This window comes from Oryx dammah, unplaced genomic scaffold, assembly GCF_014754425.2.
Source record: "Oryx dammah isolate SB20612 unplaced genomic scaffold, SCBI_Odam_1.1 HiC_scaffold_11164, whole genome shotgun sequence".
NCBI lineage: Eukaryota > Metazoa > Chordata > Mammalia > Artiodactyla > Bovidae > Oryx > Oryx dammah.
In genome coordinates, this window is record NW_024080557.1 from 447,263 (window position 1) to 469,140 (window position 21,878).

Consider the following 21,878-nt stretch of genomic DNA (forward strand, 5'->3'; position numbering starts at 1 on the left):
GCTCAATGTATAGATTAAACAAATAAGGTGACAGCAGACAGCCCTGTTGTACTCCTTTCTCAATCCTGAACCAATCAGTTGTTCCATACAGGGTTCTGACTGTTGCTTATTGACCTGCATACTGGTTTCTCGGGAGACAAGTAAGACGGGTTGGTATCCCCATCTTTTTAAGAGCTTGCCATAGTTTGTTATGATCCACACAGTCAAAGATTTGGTGTAGTTGGTGAAACAGAGGTAGATATTTTTCTGGAGTTCCCCAGCTATCTCTATAATCCAGCAAATATTCGCAATTTGATCTATGGTTCCTATTCCTTTTCTAAATTAAGCTTGGACACCTGAAAGTTCTGGGTTCACATAATGCTTAGCATGCAAGGTTTTCAGCATGACCTTACTAGCATGGGAGATGAATGCAATTATCAGATGGTTGGCACATTCTTTAGTACTACCTTTATTGGGAATTGGGATGAGGATTGACCTTTTCCAGGTCTGTATGAAATTTTTTAAATATGCTGAAATACCATATATCAGAAATGTCTTAAAAAGACTCAATGGCAATTTGAGGGAGATATGAGTGACATTTAGGTATTCTAAAGGTGGTCTCTCTATAGGATTAAGGTTCCAGTCTCTGAGGCAAATAGAACAGAAATGATATGTTCATATATCATGTACTTAGTTGATATGAATAGAAGGGTGTAATTCCAATCTTAAACTAATCATATATTAGAATTAGTAGATAAGAATTTTAAAGGAGCTACTGTAATTACACAGAAAGTTGTAAAGAAAGATAGATTATAATTAATATGGTCAAGGAAATATTAATAACAGGAAAAAGACTTAAAAGCTAAAGGAAGTTAAAAACTCTATTACATAGCCACATGCTACAAGATATAGATTGATGGGCAACTCTTGTGCACTACATACAGTGATGCCTTATTCATGCTAATTGTTGAATTTAATGCTGCCTAAGTTATCCCTTAGAATAAAAGTTATGACCAACCTAGATAGCAGGTTGAAAAGCAGAGACATTACTTTGCCAACAAAGGTATGTCTAGTAAAGGCTATGGTTTTTCCAGTGGTCATGTATGGATGTGAGAGTTGGACTGTGAAGAAAGCCGAGCACCAAAGAATTGATGCTTTTGAAATATGGTGTTGCAGAAGAGTCTTGAGAGTCCTTTGGACTGAAAGGAGATCCAACCAGTCCATTCTGAAGGAGATCAGCCCTGGGATTTCTTTGGAAGGAATGATGCTAAAGCTGAAACTCCAGTACTTTGTCCACCTGATGCAAAGAGTTGACTCACTGGAAAAGACTTTGATGCTGGGAGGGATTGGGAGCAGGAGGAGAAGGGAACGACAGAGGATGAGATGGCCAGATGGCATCACCGACTCGATGGACATGAGTCTGAGTGAACTCCGGGAGTTGGTGATGGACAGGGAGGCCTGGCATGCTGAGTTCATGGGGTCGCAAAGAGTTGGCTGTGACTGAGGGACTGAACTGAACCGAACTGAAGTTATCTCTAAATTAGGGATATTATTTTCTACTCTGTGCACCTTGTATGTTAAATATTCCACTCCTTAAAAAATTTTATGAACTTATGTTTCTCCTTAATAAAGCTATGATTCTGTTATGTAAAGGATGGTGTGGTACAGGTTTTCAAATCCTAGTGTGAAATATAATGCCAATAAAGTTTTCTCTACCCTCTTCCTCGCTTCCTTTGAGTCCTCACCAGCAAAATTGTTAACATCCATATTTCTACTAAATTTTGAAGGCAATCTAAGCTTTTACTTATCCATGCTGCTCAGAATCCTTAGCCTCTGCCCATTGTCCAGTTCCAAAGCCACGTTCACATTTCCAGGTAATTGTTAAAGAATCATCCCACTTTGAAATTCTGAGATCTGCATTAGTTTCCTATGGCTGCATAATTACTTGCCAAAATTTTAGTGACTGCAGAGTAGCATATACATTATTCAGTTCAGTTCAGTCACTCAGTCGTGTCCGAGTCTTTGCGACCCCATGAATGGCAGCACGCCAGGCCTCCCTGTCCATCACCAACTCCCGGAGTTCACTCAAGCTCACGTTCATCGAGACGATGATGCCATCCAGCCACCTCATCCTCTGTTGTCCCCTTCTCCTCCTGCCCTCAATCCCTCCAAGAACCAGAGTCTTTTCCAATGAGTCAACTCTTCGCATGAGGTGGCCAAAATACTGGAGTTTCAGCTTTAGAATCATTCTTTCCAGAGAACACTCAGAACTGATCTCCTTTAGAATGGACTGGTTGGATCTCCTTTCAGTCCAAGGGACTCTCAAGACTCTTCTGCAACACCACATTTCAAAAGCATCAATTCTTTGGTGCTCAGCTTTCTTCACAGTCCAACTCTCACATCCATACATGACCACAGGAAAAACCATAGCCTTGACTAGACGGACCTTAGTCGACAAAGTAATGTCTCTGTTTTTGACTATGCTATCCAGGTTGGTCATAACTTTCCTTCCAAGGAGTAAGCATCTTTTAATTTCATGGCTGAAGTCACCATCTGCAGTGATTTTGGAGCCCCCCAAAATAAAGTCTGACACTGTTTCCACTGTTTCCCCATCTATTTGCCATGAAGTGATGGGACCAGATGCCATGATCTTCATTTTCTGAATGTTGAGCTTTAAGCCAACTTTTTCACTCTCCTCTTTCACTGTCATCAAGAGCCTTTTTAGTTCCTCTTCACTTTCTGCCATAAGGGTGGTGTCATCTGCATATGTGAGGTTATTGATATTTCTCCCGGCAATCTTGATTCCAGCCTGTGTGTCTTCCAGTCCAGCGTTTCTCATGATGTACTCTGCATATAAGTTAAATAAGCAGGGTGACAATATACAGCCTTGATGTACTCCTTTTCCTATTTGGAACCAGTCTGTTGTTCCACGTCCAGTTCTAACTGTTGCTTCCTGACCTGCATATAGATTTCTCAAGAGGCAGGTCAGGTGGTCTAGTATTCCCATCTCTTTCAGAATTTTCCTAACCAAGTGGGCCCTAATCCAACCAGCTGAAGTTCAAAATAACTTTTCAAGGAGTAGGGACTTCTACCACAGCCTGCCTTTGGATTAGAGGTGAAACATCAACTCTCCCCTGGGTATGTATCTTGCCAGCCTACCCTGAAGATTTTTGACTTGACAAACTCTATAATCGTGTGAGCCAATTCCTTAAAAACTCTTTAGACAGATCAAAGGGCAGATAGATTGTTATGTATGTAACTATAACTCTCTCCCTCTTTCTCACTGTGTTTCTGTCTCTCACCCTCCCTCCCTTCTTACTTCTGCTTCCCTGGAGAACCCTTATACATAAGGTATAACAGATTAAAAGAAAGACACAAAATGTAAAACATCTCAACAAATTAAGAATAAACATGCAATAACAGTATCTATTCTTTTTAAAATCCTTTACATTAGAAATAGAAGTTCCTCAAAACAGACAAAGGTATAAATATGAAAGAAATTTATAAACTATGACAAAAGTTTTATAATACATCTAGTTGGCAAAGGAATGATATGCAGAATATATAAATAATTCCTGTAAAAAAATAAAAGAAATTAATATAAAAGTGGTCAAGATATGAAGAAGCATTTAATAGAAGAACTAAGTATAGTCCAAAAACATTATAAAGAATATTATATGCATAGTAATCGGGGAAATAGAAAACTATGAGATATTATTTAATAATCTATCAGATTTATAAAAATGAATACATGAAGAAAACTGATAATATAGATATATTTGAAGAGTATAGTACTTAAGATACTTTTATGTATTCTTGATATTAATCTAAATTTATAAAGCACTATAGAAGACAATTTAACTTTTTTTGTTTGTTGGAGATTTTTCTACTTTCTGAATGATAAATTCCGTTTTTGATATACAAAATAAGCAAAAATTTTCACATATGCACCAGGATACATGTATAAGAATATACAAAGCAGCTTTTTCAGTTTTTTTTTTTTTATCTTCTGTTATAGAAAAACACTGTGGATGATAACCCCAGTATACATTGAAAAGGGAATATATAAATATACTGTGGTACAATAGAATCCTACAGTTGCCTTTACAAGCATGGATAAATATTAGAGTAACTGAACATAAATGGCAAAGCACAGAAAATTACATGTAGTAAATATAATTGTATAAAGAAAATAAGAAACACTATATATATATATTTTTTAATATATATATATTTTAAACAATATTGAAGGGAATATATTTTTATAAAATATTTTCCATAAATATATGGTTAAAAGACTGATACTAGACCAATTTAAAGAGTTTTGCCAAATCATGCATTCTGTACTGTATGGTATATTATGGAGTATGTGAAGTGAAGTGAAAGTCGTTCAGTCGTCTCCGACTCTTTGAGACCCCATGGACTATACACAGAATTCTCTCCAGGCCAGAATACTGAAGTGGGTAGCCTTTCCCTTCTCCAAGGGATCTTCCCAACCCAGGGATCAAATGCAGGTCTCCTGCATTGCAGGCGGATTCTTTACCACTGAGCCACCAGGGAGGTATTTGGCTTAGTTTTTTGTTGTTGTTCAGTATCTCAGTTGTGTTCGACTCTTTGTGACCTCATGGACTGCAGCATGCCAGGCTTCCCTGTCCTTCAACATTTCCCCGAGCTTGCTCAAACTCATGTCCCTTGAATCAGAGATGCCATCCAACCTTCCCATACTCTGCCATCCCCTTCTCCTCCTGCCTTCAATCTTTCCCAGCATCAGGGTGTTTTCTAATGAGTCAGCTCTTCACATTAGGTGGCCGAAGTATTGGAGCTCCAGTTTCATCTTCAGTCCTACTAATGAACATTCAGGACTGATCTCCTTCAGAATGGACTGGTTGGATCTCCTTGCAGTCCAAGGGACTCTTAAGTCTTCTCCAACACCACAGTTCAAAGCATCAGCGCTTTCATGCTCAGTCTTCTTTGTGGTCTAACTCTCACATACATACATGACTACTGGAAAAACCATAGCTTTGACTATACAGACATTTGTTGCCAAAGTAGTGTCTCTGCTTTTGAATACGCTGTCTAGGTTTGTCATAGCCTTTCTTCCTAGGAGCAAGCATCTTTTAATTTCATGGCTACAGTCACTGTCCACATGATTTTGAAGCCTGAGAAAATAAAGTCTGTCAGTGTTCCCATTGTTTCCCCATCTATTTGTCATGAAGTGATGGGACCAGATGCTTTGATCTTAGTTTTCTGAATGTTGAATTTGAAGCCAGCTTTTTTCACTCCCTTCTTTCACCTTCATCAAGAGACTCTTTGGTTCCTCTTCACTTTCTGCCATGATAGTGGTGTCACCTGCATGTCTTATGTTATTGATATTTCTCCCAGCAGTCTTGATTCCAGCTTGTGCTTTATCCAGCTAAATAAGCAGGGTGATTATATATAGCCTTGACATGCTCCTTTTCCAATTTAGAACCAGTCCACTGTTCCATGTCTGGTTCTAACTGTTGCTTCTTGACCTGTGTACAGATTTCTCAGGTGGCAGGTAAGGTGGTCTTGTATTCCCATCTCTTTAAGAATGTTCCACAGTTTGTTGTGGTCTGCACAGTCAAAGGCTTTAGTGTAGTCAATGAAGCAGAAGTAGATATTTTTTCTGGAGTTCTCTTGCTTTTTCTATGATCCAATGGATGTTGACAATTTAATCTCAGGTTCCTTTGCCTTCACTAAATCCATCTTGTACATCTGGAAGTTCTCAGTTCAAGTACTGTTGAAGCCTGGCTTGGAGAATTTTGAGCATTACTTTGCTAACACGTGAAATGTGTGCAATTGTGCAGTAGTTTGAACTTTCTTTGGCATTCCTTTCTCTGGGATTGGAATGAAACTGATCTTTTCCCCATCCTGTAGTTACTGCTGATTTTTCCATATTTGCTGGCATATTGAGTGCAGCACTTAACAGGATCATTTTTTAGGATTTGAAATAACTCAGCTGGAATCCCATCTCCTCCACTAGATTTGTTCATAGTGATGCCTCCGAAGGCCCACTTAACTTCACACTCCACGGAGTCTGGTTCTAGGTGTGTGATGATACCACTGTGGTTATCTGGTCATTAAGATTTTTTGTTGTTGTTGTTGTTATAGTTCTTCTGTTCTTGCCACTTCTTCTTAATATATTCTGCTTCTGTAGGCCCATACCATTTCTGTCTTTTATTGTGCCCATCTTTGCATGAAATGTTCCCTTGGTATCTCTAATTTTCTTGACAAGATCTCTAGTCTTTCCTCTTCTATTGTTTCTCTATTTCTTTGCATTGCTCACTTAGGAAGGCTTTATACTCTTTCCTTGCTATTCTTTGGAACTCTGCATTCAGATGGATATATCTTACTTTTCATCCTTTGCCTTTTGTTTCTTTTCTTTTCTATGCTATTTGTAAGGCCTCTTCTGATAATCATTTTGCATTTTTGCATTTCTTTTTCTTGAGGATGGTTTTCATCATTGCTTCCTGTATAATGTCATGAGCCTCTCTCCAAAGTTCTTCAAGCCGTCTGTCTATCAGATCTAATGTCTTGAATCTATTTGTCACTTCCACTGTATAATCATAAGAGATTTGATTTAGGTCATTCCCGAATGGCCTAGTGGTTTTCCCTACTTTATTTAATTTAAGTCTGAATTTTGCAATAAGGAGTTCATGATCTTACTCACAGTCATTATCCAGTCTTGTATTTACTGACTGTAGAGAGCTTCTTCATCTTTGACTGCAAAAAATATAATCAATCTGATTTTGGTATCAACCGTCTGATGATGCCCATGTGTAGCACTGTCTCTTCTGTTATTGGAAGAGGGTGTTTGCTATGACCAATGCATCTCTTAGGAAAACCCTGTTAACCTTTTCCCTGCTTCATTTTGTATGTCAAGCCAAACTTGCCTGTTACTCCAGGTATATCTTGACTTCCTGCTTTTGAATCCCAGTCCCCTATGATGAAAAGGACACCTTTTTTGTGTGTTAGTTCTAGAAGGTCTTATAGTTTTTTAAGGGAACCATTCAACTTCAGCTTTTTGACATCAGTGGTTGAGGCACAGACTTAGATTATTGTGATATTGTATGGTTTGCCTTGGAAAGAAACAAGATCATTCTGTCATTTTTGAGATCGCACTCAAGTACTTCATTTCAGACTCTTTTGTTGACTATGAGTCCTACTCCATTTCTTCTATGGAATTCTTGCCCACAATAGTAGACATAATGGTCGTCTGAATTAAATTTTGCCCTTTCCAGTCCATTTTAGTTCATTGATTCCTAAGATGTCAATGTTCACTCTTGCCATCTCCTGTTTGATCACTTCCAATTTACCTTGATTCATAGACCTAACATTTCTGGTTCCTATGCAATATTTTTCTTCACAGCATTGGATTTTACTTTCACCACTAGACACATTCACAACTGGCTGTTGTTTCCACTTTGGCTCAGCCTCTTCATTGCTTCTGGAGGTATTTCTCCACTCTTCTCCAGTAGAGTATTGGGCTCCTACTTACCCAGGGAGTTCATCTTTCAGTACCATAACTCTTTGCTTTTTCATAGTGTTCATGGTTTTCTCAAGGCAAGAATGCTAAAGTGGTTTGCCATTCCCTTCTCCTGTGGATCACGTTATGTCAGAGCCCACCACCATGACCCATCTATCTTGGGTGGCCCTACATAGCATGGCTCATGGTTTCATCGAGTTAGACAAAGTTGTTTTCCATATGATCAGTTTGGTTAGTTTTCTGTGGTTGTGGTTTTCATGCTGTCTGTCCTCTGATAGATGAAGTGTGGAGGCTTGTAAAAGCTTCCTGGTGGGAGGGACTTATTGTGGGTAAAACTGTGTCTTACTCTGATGGCAAGGCCATGCTCAGTGAATCTTTAATAAAAATTTTCTGCTTTAATCCAGTTTTGTTTAGCTTTAAAGTGAAGGATTTGTACAAAATTGTTTGTTTTGTTTTAATGAAGTTGACCTTTACAGGGAAGTGATATATCTGTACCCAAGAGGTAGGGCAACTTAAGCACAAAATGTTATTGGAGCCAGTTTCCAGTTATCTTCACAAGCTTAGACTTTGAGTCATACAGTGTGAAAGTGTTAGTTGCTCAGTCATGTCCAGCTGTTTGTGACCCCCATGGACTGTAGCCTTCCAGGCTCCTCTGTCCATGGAATTCTCCAAGCAAGAATACTGGAGTAGGTTGCCATTTTCTTCTACAGGGCATCTTCCCAACCCAGGAATTGAACCCGAGTCTCCTACATTGCAAGCAGATTCTTTACTAGCTTAGGCAACAAGGAAGTCCTGAGTTATATAGACACATGTTCATTTTCCTGATACAATCACTTACTGTGCAACTTGAAGAAAGTCACTTAAACATTCCAGATCACTTCATAAAGGGGTAATTACTTCACTTCAAAAAGGGAAAAGGGAAGTCGCTCAGTCATGTCCGACTCTTCGTGACCCCATGGACTGCAGCCCCCCAGGCTCCTCCATCAGTGGGATTCTCCAGGCAAGAGTACTAGAGTGGGGTGCCATCGCGTTCTCCGATGAACGAGTCTACCTATTTGTAAAAATGTGACTGATGAAAACAGTGCAGTCACTAGGTTATCACACTGTGCAAGTTCAGTTGTCAAAGGACATCACACAATCTATAAACTAGCTGGAAGGAGCCATGCAGACTTTGCCCTGCTGAACACTTTCTGGGAGATGATTAGCCGGTGAGGGCCAGATCCTCATTAGAAAGCCCAAGCCAGACAGTGACTTGACTCAAACCATCAATACAGTCACATACCATGCCAAACCTGATTCTGATCAGTGCTTCTGCACACAGTATATCATCTGTGAGGACTTGTCTAATCACTTCATAAAGGGGGTAAATAATTATGACTATTTCACAGGCTGTTTTCAGCATTAAAGATACAAAGCATAGCACAATTCACATATAGTAAATTCACATCGATTAAATAATAAGTAATAACTATTAATACTATGGGGTCTCTATGCAAGGAAGAAAGGAATGTGAACTTAGGGAAGAAATCAGAAGTAAGAACCTAATTAACTCCAAATCAGGAAGCTTGAGAGGTGGCTCCAACAAGAGCTCTCTGTGAACAGTTGGGTAGATAATTTTAACCTCTTTGCATCTCATTTGTAGAATGAAAGAGAAATACAGTGTGTGGATAATGGTTTCAAAGTGTCCTTTCATTTCAGACATTTGGTGATTTTCATAATTGTGCCCTTTGCTAGCCCTAACTACAGCCTGGGAACAACTTTCCTCACAGTAAATTTCAAAGCCTAAGAAGTAGCTTTCTCTGGAAGGTATTTTAATCTTAAAAGAGTTGAGGACTGGGTGACAGGATAGAGAGCAAGAAGGTTTTACAGAATCTAGATTGTTAAATATCACACTTGTAAGTGTGAAAAAAATGCAGATCATTATGGTTACATTTACTTCTTAATCCTTTTGTTAGCTGACTTCAAAACAGGCTTTTATAAAAGCAAAAACTCATTTTAGAAACAGTTAGTTCTCCCTGGATCAGATAAGGCAATAGTTTCTCACTCAGTCTAATTGGCGGAAGTAGTTACAATAAAGCAAAAAGAGAAGAAGAAGAAGAAGAAAACCCTTCCTGGAGGTTTCCACTGCCTTAAAATTACAGCACACTCTCATTAAGCAGTAATGGAAGTGGAAATTACTTGCTCTTGTAACCCTGATTGTATTCCTGTCAGATCATTTGCATACTATTCAGTGATTGGATTACTTGTGAGGCTGAGAGGTCTCAGAATGCATTTCTGTGAGTTTTCATCTAATTGCACTGCTGTGACTATGAGGAGAAATCATTTCCTGAGCTTAATAGTGTGACCCTCATGGAAGCATACAAGTTTTCTTTAGATTTCAGATGAATGTAATAAGTGTAAAATCTTCTGATGTTGGCCCAAAGCTGCATAATTTAAAAAAGCTTCAAATATATTTGCTATGGTATGTCATGGAATGTTAATAACTTTTAACAGTTCCAAATGTGATGAGCCAATACTTACTTTTACAGTAATGGCTGGTATGGAATGAAAAAATTGTAAATCAAAAATAGCAAACCAGTTTCTGGTTAATACAACTCAGGGCTTGTTTTCCTTTTTTTCTTCTCCAATTTCTGTTCTAGTCACTTATTTTATTATTTGAGGATATGTAATTCTTTCCCAATATAAGTCCCTATGAAAGTAAAGAGAGTGTTTTATTTGTCTATCCCTTCCAGGAATAACATCTAATAAGGCACTTTGAACATATCAGGCATTAAAATTAATATATATTTCTAAGAATCAATTTCTATCATCTGTCTTCATATATATATGTGTGTGTGTGTGTGTGCATATATGTGTATGTACACACACACACAAACACCCCTACAAACAGAAGAGTGAGTTGTTAAAGGAAAAAAAAAAAAAACAGTAAAAACACATAGAAATTAATTCCTACAAAAAGTCCCTTCCTAGTCAAGGTTTCTTAGCAGTTATAAAAAAATATATATATACTTTTCACTTCATTAGATATTTTTTCTCCCTAGTGAAGAAATATGGGAGCCACACAAAAGTATTGGGCATAAACTGGATATTTAAAATACAAAAAGACATTGTTGTATCAATATTTCACTTGTATCTGTCAGTATTATTTTCAATAGCACAGCTGAGGACTATGCTCACTGATAGACCCAAACCTAAAAACCACTGAAATTCATAAAGTGAACAGGGATATTGAATTCTAAATGAAGCACTTGATATCATGTGGTTGTTCTTCAAAAGTGTTCAGCATTGGGAAAATATATGAACTTTAGAGAAGGAAAAATGCATATTTTTTAAATGTTCTAATCAATTTTCTGTGCTTTGGCTTATTTATGCCATTTTATTTTCTTTCTCTTGCTATCTCTCTTTTTATTTTTTTTTTAACCAATTCAATCTTTCACTTTTAGTGCTTTTTTTTTTTTTAAGGGATTTGTGAAACTTAGAACTGGATCATTTGGAATCATAATTATATTAGAAACATACATGACCTCTTACCTGTCAGCTTAAGACTGATATTTTATTGTGAGCCATCATCAGAGATCAACCACTTGAGAGACAGTACCATACTCATACATGGGTCTGAATTCTTAGGATGTAGGACAGTGCCAAGTACAAGATAAGAAATCAATAAAAATGTCCTAATACATTTATTCAGTTCAGTTCAGTTCAGTCACTCAGTCGTGTCTGACTCTTTGCAACCCCATGAATTGCAGCACGCCAGGCCTCCCTGTCCATCACCAATTCCCGGAGTTCACTCAAACTCATGTCCATCGAGTCGGTGATGGCATCAAGCCATCTCATCCTCTACCATCCCCTTTTCCTCCTGCTCCTAATCCCTCTCAGCATCAGAGTCTTTTCCAATGAGTGGCCAAAGTACTGGAGTTCCAGCTTTAGCATCATTCCTTCCAAAGAACACCCAGGACTGATCTCCTTTAGAATGGACTGATTGGATCTCCTTGCAGTCCAAGAGATGCTCGAGTCTTCTCCAACACCACAGTTCAAAAGCATCAATTCTTCGGCACTCAGCTTTCTTCACAGTACAACTCTCACATCCATACATGACTACTGGAAAAACCATAGCCTTGACTAGATGGACCTTTTTTGGCAAAGTAATGTCTCTGCTACTAGATAACTAAAATGAAGACATTATCATAAAATGAGAATATGTAAAGACACTCATAAAAAATATACTTAACATTATTGTGGCTCAGACAGTAAAGCGTCTGTCCATGATGCAGGAGACCCAGGTTTGATCCTTGGGTTGGCAAGATCCCCTGGAGAAGGAAATGGCAGCCCACTCCAGTACGATTGCCTGGAGAATCCTATGGATGGAGGAGCCTGGTAGGCTACAGTCTATGGGGTTGCAAAGAGTAGGACACGACTGAGCAACTTCATTCACTAAGAACAGATAGTTACTGTAAAAGAAACTTTAAAAATTCAGCACATAATGAAAGAGAATGAGACTTCAATCTCATTCTCAAAACCTGATTTAAAAATATATTCTCAGAATAATTTAAAATAAATTGTTTAACGTCTGATCATCAATGTCCTAAACATTAAAAACCAACACATACATATATTATGTAGTTCTTATAAAAATTAAAAGAGACACATTCTATGAAATTCTGCACAATTGGGCTATTGTTATTTTTCATCATTCCTTTTCCATTTTTTTATGTTATCTAAAAAAGTGCTTACTAGAAAAAAATGAAGTCAAGGATTTTAAATATTCATAGAATTAAAAATTCAAGTCCACTTCCATCCAAACATTATTGTCCTGATGAGGAGCAATGACAATCAATGGTTTGATTTTTACAATTTTATCTCCTGACAAAACATTCATATAGAAACCTGAAAATGGATTAGTAATTCTACTAGAGTGAAAGCTTAGCTACTATAATAAAGAGGTCCTAACATAATCTGTGGTCCAAAGCACAGGGGCACATCTGATACATTAACTCTTTCTCGAATCCAGGTTCCCTCTATCATGTTGCTGTGTTATTCCCTACACATTGTCAGTACCTTTACGGTTAAAGCTTTCTCAGCTCCACTTGATAGTACCTGCAAAACACTAAGTGCAAAATATTTTTTATACATTAACTGATTTAATTTTAAAGCTATTATCTCTTAGATATAATTGTTATCCTCATCTTTCAGAAAAGGAAACTAGAATAGAAACTGGTTAAAGTAACTTGCCCAAGCATATATAGCTAATAATTGGTAGAAGTTAGCATATCCATCTTATTGAAACTAAATTTATATTGAGTATATTTTTTCTGTTACTATAAGCAACAACTCTTTCTAATAGACACATTTCTAAAGGTAGAACAGCTTCAAGAAAATAAATACAGCTTTTAATTCGGCACTGGTATTTTCCAAATAGCCTCTTCCAAATTATACTCTAACAGGTCATGACAATGGGAGTTCCCTAGGATCCTCACCCACACTGAGCTTCATCAATCTTAATATAACATAATAAACAGCATATTACCTAATTATTGTTCTATATTGAACCACTCTAATTACCTCTACAGTTCAACATTTTTATATCCATTGTGTATTTTCTTTTTTTTTTTTGTCTATGACTTCCTCTCCCTTTAGTCATTTATGGAATTACTTTTCTTAAAAAAATGAGGATAAGGTGTTGCACATAATTTTGTGCCTGCCCCAGGATTAACTGTATGTAGCAGGCACTAAAACAACAAGCAAAACCAAAATCACAAATTTCTAAGGCTATGTCTGTACACAGAGAAAAAGCAAAAGATAATGAGCACATCTTTAAAGAAAAGAATTTACAATTCTTAGAAGTTAATTTAGGCCAACAATTTCTCCTCCAAACCATGATTTTTGTAATATTTTGGAAATATTTTTCCAATGGATTACTTGTTTATAAATTATCTCTATAGCATCACACAGAAATTCATAATTTTTTTTAACATATTTAAGCTTGACATTTTATGTTCATTAACTTAAGAACCTTATTATTTTCTAAGGTAAACTTCTGCCATTTTCCTATGCATTTTATAATTTCAATTTTATTAGGTGTTTAATATTTTGTCTTGTTCTGTATCCAAGTTTATAGAGTCTTATATCTCCTCTAGTTTTGTTGTTGTTCAGTCACTAAGGTGTGTCTGACTCTCTGAGGCCCCATGGAATGCAGTATGCAAGGCTCTGTTCGTCACCATCTCCCAGAATTTGCTCACACTCATGTCCCTTGAGTCAGTGATGCTATCTAACCATCTCATCCTCTGTTTTCACCTTCTCCTCCCTCCTTCAATCTTTCCCAGCATCAGGGTCTGTTTCAGTGAGTTGGCTCTTTGCATCAGGTGGCCAAAGTATTGGAACTTCAGCTTCAACATCAGTCCTTCCAGTGAATATTCAGGGTTGATTTTCTCTAAGACTGACTGGTTTGATCTCCTTGCAATCTAAGAGACTCTTCAGCATCTTCTCTAGCAGCATAATTCAAAATCATCAATTCTTCTATGCTCAGCCTTCTTTATGGTCCACCTCTCACATCTGTACATGACTAGCTTTGACCATACAGACTTTTGTCAGCAAAGATAACTTTAAAAAAGTTTAGTGATAGCTTTTTTATAGTTAAAACTTTGAATCAATCTGTAATCTAATTTATTTCTCTGTTTTTCCTATGTAGTTTTTCAAATCTGTGCCATTATTTTGTATTTTTTTCTTGTTTCATCACCAACTCTCATAATGAACATTTAGTTTATTCCTTTTTCTTTTCTTTTCATTGGAATATAGTTGATTTACAATGTTGTGTTAGTTTCCAGTGTACAGCAGTGAGTCAGTTATACATATACATATATTCATTCTTTTTTAGATTCTATTCCCATATAGGTCATTATAGAGTAATTGAACAGAGTTTCTTGTGCTATATAGTAGGTTCTTGTTGATTATTTTATATAGTAATGTTTATATGTAAATCCCAACATCCTAATTTATCCCTCCCCCATCCTTTTCCCCTTGGCAACCATTTGTTTTCTACATCTGTGAGTCTATATCTATTTTGTAATTAAGTTCATTTATACTTTTTATTTTTTTTTAAGATTCCACATATAAGTGATATCATTGATATTCAAAAGCAGAGACACTACTTTGCCAACAAAGGTCCATCTAGTCAAGGCTATGGTTTTTCCAGTATTCATGTATGGATGTGAGAGTTGGACTGTGAAGAAGGCTGAGCACCAAAGAATTGATGCTTTTGAACTGTGGTGTTGGAGAAGACTCTTGAGAGTCCCTTGGACTGCAAGGAGATCCAACCAGTCCATTCTGAAGGAGATCAGCCCTGGGATTTCTTTGGAAGGAATGATGCTAAAGCTGAAACTCCAGTACTTTGGCCACCTCATGTGGAGAGTTGACTCATTGGAAAAGACTCTGATGCTGGGAGGGATTGGGGGCAGGAGGAGAAGGGGACGACCCAGGAAGAGATGGCTGGATGGCATCACTGACTCGATAGACGTGAGTCTGAGTGAACTCCAGGAGTTGGTGATGGACAGGGAGGCTTGGTGTGCTGTGATTCATGGGGTCTCAAAGAGTCTGACACGACTGAGTGACTGAACAGAACTGAACTGAACTGTCTGATTTACTTCACTCAGTATGACAATCTCTGGATCCATCCATGTTGCTGAAATTGGTATTATATTATTTCATTCTTCACTGTGTCTGAATAATACATAAATTTTTTGTTTTAATATCTAATATGCCAAGTATTTTCTCTTTTCAAAAAATCTTGTTATTTTGCACACTAAATCTTACAAAAAACCTTTAATTTGTTTAGTTTGTAACAGAACAAAGTTTTCTCTCTACATAAAAACTAAGTGCTTAGGTTTTACATTGATATGCTTACATAGTTTTTTGTGTAAATTTAGAGTGTAAATACCTATGATTTCATTACAACAGCTTAGTAGAAAGAAAAGTTTTGTTTTTGTCTAGTGTGTATTTCCACTACACAAGTTATCACCTTTAAAAAATTGATATAAGACTTCCACTTGTTTTAAAGCTGCAAAAAATGTATAATTATAAAAACCCTTCTACAGCTGAAAATTTAGAGGACATATTTCAAGGCCCACAGGATCAGGAGGAAGCAGGTGATACCAGGCCAAGTGATCATTGACTGTCCCTCCCTGTCCCTGTTGCCTAGCCTAGGACCACTGTGAAAGCTCTTCTAAAAGGGATGAGTGGGCCTACACTGGGGCTGGGCAGGGATAGGAGGAACAGAGACTCTGAAGGTGGTTGGGCTCTCCTGGCCTTCAAGGGCATAGTGACCATCCAGGACCATAGCCTTAAGTTTGAGGGAGAGACTCCAAGGACCCAGCTCTGGTTGAGGGTTTGTGGTCACCCCAGTGCTGCCTGTCATTTGAAATAGGGGTTCTGGAAGCTTCCTGCAAAGCAGTTAACCGGGAAGGCAGAGAAAATCACTCCTGAGCAGCCATGGCAGAAAGGATCTTTCAGTTGTGGCTGTACCTGGGCCATGGCCCCATCACCCAGCTTGACACCAAAGTATCAATGTTCAATTTAGTCTTCCTTATGTTTTTTAAAAAAGCTTTACTGAGGTATTCAGAATTATAAAATTAACCCACTTAAATTATACAGTTCAGTGGCTTTTGTATATTCATAGCTATTAAATTTTAGAATACTTCCCCCCAAAAAACAAAACAACAAGCACTCTTCTCTTTTCCTACCCAATCCACTCTCAGTTCTGGACAATTACTAATCCATGTTTTATCTTTGTAGATGTGCATATTTTGTAATTTCACATGAATATCCCTTATTTATTATTTTTGTTTTAGTTATAGTAATATATGTATGTTGACTAGTGACTATAAACTGAAAAATTCTATAAACTTTTAACATTAAATGGTATAATTTAAAGAAAACTATATTTGAATCTTTATAAAATAACAATAGTTTTCATTTATCAAAAAATATATTTTTACTCGATTTAAAAGATATTAAAAGACAAAGCTACCAAGTAAGGTATATTAAACAATATTTAATGCTATGAATTGGAAGTGAAGTCACTCAGTCATGTCCGACTCTTTATGACACCACAGACTGTAGCCTACCAAACTCCTCCATCCATGGGATTTTCCAGGCAAGAATACTGGAGTGGGTGGCCATTTCCTTCTCCAGGAGATCTTCCTGACCCAGGGATTGAACCCATGTCTCCCTCATTATAGGCAGACACTTTACCATCTGAGCCACTGGGAAGTCCCATTTAATTTAATGCTATGGAGAATGGTTAATACTATGCTTATTTCCATCAACTTCTAAATATTCCTGGAGTATGCCTTTTTATTAGTCTGTGTGTACTAGTATATGCAGAATGGTTTTAAGGTTAGGCAAAGGAAAATATAATTACAAAGATAAATTTTCCCCCAAAGTATTCAACACATCCTCTAACCACACATGTTTTGATTATCCTAAAAGTCCTTGCATCAATTAAAATCATAATTTTTAAGCTTATTCCCTATTACTCTAGCAGTGAAGCCAGAGCCTATTTATTTTACAATGTTAAGTGTATTTTCCCTCTGAAGCAGTCAGGGGAGATGTCTCAATGAGGAAAATATAAATTGTACTACAAGTTGTACTTTGTAGATCAAGAGCAAAGTTCCTTACTTGGCCACATTTTAACTTGTATTCTTCCTAAATTTCCTAGGATATATAAGGTATGTATATATAGAAAATCCTTCATTATCTATCAATGAGGGCACTATTGGCATTTGGGCTTTTTAGTGTGCAATCCTATCCTGTGCACTGATGCAGCATCCCTGGTTTCAAGATACTAAATGTCAGTTGACTTCTTTATCTTACTTTTAACAACCCAAAATATAGTTTCACCCATTTCCAAATTTTTCATAGGGAGCAATATCCTTTCTTGTCCTACATTTGTTGAGAATCAGTGCTAGAGCAAAAATTCAGTAACATTCTTACCAATCACTTATTCACTACAGGTGCCTTTATCACATGCACTAAACAAATAATTAGTGGGGCTGGACTTACTACTCAGTTTTTCCCCTACTGTTTGCCTTTGCTTGTGTTTCTGGTCACTGAAAATTGCTGAGGATTTTTCTGTGACCTCCTCTCTGCCTAACTCATAACTCTGTCTAAAGTGTAACTTTGGCAGTACCTAAAAATCAACATTTTCAGTTGGAAGAAACACAAGCTGGAATCAGGATTGCCAGGAGAAATATCAATAACCTCAGATATGCAGATGACACCACCCTTATGGCAGAAAGTGAAGAGGAACTAAAAAGCCTCTTGATGAAAGTAAAAGAGGAGAGTGAAAAAGTGGGCTTAAAGCTCAACATTCAGAAAACAAAGATCATGGCATCCGGTCCCATCACTTCATGGGAAATAGATGGGGAAACAGTGGAAATAGTGTCAGACTTTATTTTTGGGGGCTTCAAAATCACTGCAGATGGTGACTGCAGCCATGAAATTAAAAGACGCTTACTCCTTGGAAGAAAAGTTATGACCAACCTAGATAGCATATTCAAAAGCAGAGACATTACTTTGCCAACAAAGGTCCATCTAGTCAAGGCTATGGTTTTTCCAGTAGTCATGTATGGATGTGAGAGTTGGACTGTGAAGAAGGCTGAGAGCTGAAGAATTGATGCTTTTGAACTCTGGTGTTGGAGAAGACTCTGGAGAGTCCCTTGGACTGCAAGGAGATCCAACCAGTCCATTCTGAAGGAGATCAGCCCTGGGATTTCTTTGGAAGGAATGATGCTAAAGCTGAAACTCCAGTACTTTGGCCATCTCATGCGGAGAGTTGACTCATTGGAAAAGACTTTGATGCTGGGAGGGATTGGGGGCAGGAGGAGAAGGGGACGACAGAGGATGAGATGGCTGGATGGCATCACTGACTCGATAGACGTGAGTCTGAGTGAACTCCGGGAGTTGGTGATGGACAGGGAGGCCTGGCATGCTGCAATTCATGGGGTCGCAAAGTCGGACACAACTGAGCGACTGAACTGAACTGAACTGAAAAATCAACATCTCAGGATCCATTTGCACGGTTTCTGTACAGTTGCCTCCTTCTACTGGATATTGACATATTCTTATTTTTCTTTCTTGATGGCTAAAAGCTTTACCCTTTCAAAAGGCAGTTGTTTGAACTGCAATTAGGAGAGCCCCCTACTTATTCAGTGCAAAAGTGATTAAGGAACTCTGGTAGTTCTATCACCTAGACACTTCCTTGTTCTTGTCAGTCTAATTGTAAGTGAAATTGAATAAATGAATGGCAGATTAAAACTGAAATTTGCAAAACTATCTAAGGACTGTCAGTTCCCACAGTCAAAAGCTTTGCTCTTAGCTCTTATGGTCACTAGGTGAACTCTTAAAGGAATTTATACCCTATAGCCATATATGTTAATCATCAGGTAGCCTGTACATCTCAGATCACACTCCAGTCCTTGATTCTGCTCTTTTACAGGTTGATCCATTACTGTAAATGTTTAATATAGTATATCCAGATTTGTAAATAATAGATAAAGATATCTTTTCCCATAAATAAACCACAGAAACTTCTGAATGAGCTTCAGTCCAGAGACCTGGTTCATAGAAATGATACTAATGTTAAGATAGATTTTGACCCTTGTTAGAAAGGACCATGGCAAGCATTATTATATACTAACAAAGCAGTTAAGTAGTAGGGCATAGATTCCTGCAATCCAGGTTTCCAAAGCCAGACAATACAAAGTCTAAACACATTTTCTATTGGAGGATCTAGAAGTTTTCTCAGGATTCTTCAGAAACAGATAAAATCATGAAGGAAAGTTTTTTCAAGAAACACATATCAAACTGTACACTTCCTGAATTGGACAGCATCCACTCAAGATTCCCAGAAAGACCCACAAATGTCATGAGTCACTGAATGTCACATGATTCTGTCTTCTCCTTTCAATTCTCTCTGTATTTTTTCAGTATTATTTACTGAGGCATAATTAGTAGAAGCTGTTTTTAGAATAGAGTCCTAAACTGGAACATTTCACAACTACTCCCTTAGTTGAAATATGGAAGAGTATCATCACCACTCAGAATTCTCTCATGCCCTTTATAGTTAGGGGATTCCCTGGTGGCTCAGATAGTAAAGAGTCTGCCTGTGATGTGGAAGACCTAAGTTTGCTCCCTGGGTTGGAAAGATACCCTAGAGGAGGAAAAGGAAACCCACTTCAATATTCTTGCCTGGAAAATCCCATGGACAGAGGAGCCTGGCAGGTTACAGTCAGTCCATAGGGTTGCAAAGAATTGGACACGACTGAGCAATCACAATAAACTGTGGAAAATTATGAAAGAGATGGGAATACCAGACCACCTGACCTGCCCCTTGAGAAATCTGTATGCAGGTCAGGAAGCAACAGTTAGAACTGGACATGGAACAACTGGTTCCAAATAGGAAAAGGAGTACGTCAAGGCTGGATATTGTCACCCTGCTTATTTACTTATATGCAGAGTACATCATGAGAAACCCTGGACTGGAAGAAACACAAGCTGGAATCCAGATTGCCAGGAGAAATATCAATAACCTCAGATATGCAGATGACACCACCCTTATGGCAGAAAGTGAAGAAGAACTAAAAAGCCTCTTGATGAAAGTGAAAGAGGAGAGTGAAAAAGTTGGCTTAAAGCTCAACATTCAGAAAACGAAGATCATGGCATCCAGTCCCATCACTTCATGGGAAATAGATGGGGAAACAGGGGAAACAGTGTCAGACTTTATTTTGTAGGGCTCCAAAATCACTGCAGATGGTGATTGCAGCCATGAAATTAAAAGACACTTAGTCCTTGGAAGAAAAGTTATGACCAACCTAGATAATATATTGAAAAGCAGAGACATTACTTTGCTGACTAAGGTCCGTCTAGTCAAGGCTAAGGTTTTTCCTGTGGTCATGTATGGATGTGAGAGTTGGACTGTTAAGAAGGCAGAGCACGGGAGTATTGATGCTTTTGAACTGTGGTGTTGGAGAAGACTCTTGAGAGTCCCTTGGACTGCAAGGGGATCCAACCAGTCCATTCTGAAGGAGATCAGCCCTGGGATTTCTTTGGAAGGAATGATGCTAAAGCTGAAACTCCAGTACTTGGCCACCTCATGTGAAAAGTTGACTCATTGGAAAAGACTCTGATCCTGGGAGGGATTGGGGGCAGGAGGAGAAGGGGACGACTGAGGATGAGATGGCTGGATGGCATCACTGACTCGATGGACGCAAATCTGAGTGAACTCTGGGAGTTGGTGATGGACAGGGAGGCCTGGCGTGCTGCGATTCATGGGGTCACAAAGAGTCGGACACGACTGAGCAACTGAACTGAACTGAATTGAACTGAGCAACTTCATTTTCTTTCACTTTGTAGTTAAACCCTCCCTTCTGCATAACCTTTGTAAGTTGCTGATCTGTTCTCTGTCCTAACAGTTTTGCTTTTCCAGAAAGTCATATAATTGGAAGCATGCAGAATGTGATTTTTTGAATCTAACAGCTTTCATTTAGCATAATTGATCTGAGTCTTACCAGTTTACTCTCCTTAACTTTTCAGCAGTATTTCACTGTATGAATTTAACATCACTTATATACCTTTTAATCAGAAGAATAATATTTTGCTGGTTTGGGGCAATTATGAATATAGCTATTATGAATATTTGCCTATGTGTTTTAACTTCACTTTAATAAAACAGAAGTTTTAATTTCATTTGGAAAAATTCATACCAGTTGGGTTAATGTATTGTCTGGTTAAGGTAGGTGGAACATTATGACACTGTCAAAAGAGTTCTGCAAAGTTGCTATGTTATTTTGCATGATATTTGGGTATTACAAACATTGCCTTCATTTTAGTGCAGTTGCTAAGTCATGTCCGACTCTGTGCAACCCTGTGGACTGCAGCATGCCAGACTTCCCTGTCCTTCACCAACAACTGAAGCTTGCTCATGTCCATTGAGTTGGTGATGCCAACTATCTTATCTTCTGTCACCCCCTTCTCCTCCTGCCTTCAGTCTTTCCCAGTATTGGAGTCTTTTCTGAGTATACCCTTTGCATCAGATGGCCAAATTATTGGCTTCAGCTTCAGCATCAGTCCTTCCAGTGAATATTCAGGACTGATTTCCTTTAGGATTGACTGGTTTTATCTCCTTGCAGTACCAGGCACTCTCAAGAGTATTCTCCAACACCACAGCTCAAAAGCATTGATTCTTCAGTGCTCAGCTATGGTCCAACTCTCACATCCATACATGACTACTGGAAAAACCATAGCCTTGACTAGATGGACCATTGTTGGCAAAGTAATGTCTGCTTTTTAATATGCTGTCTAGGTTGGTCATAGTTTTTCTTCCAAGTAGCAAGTATCT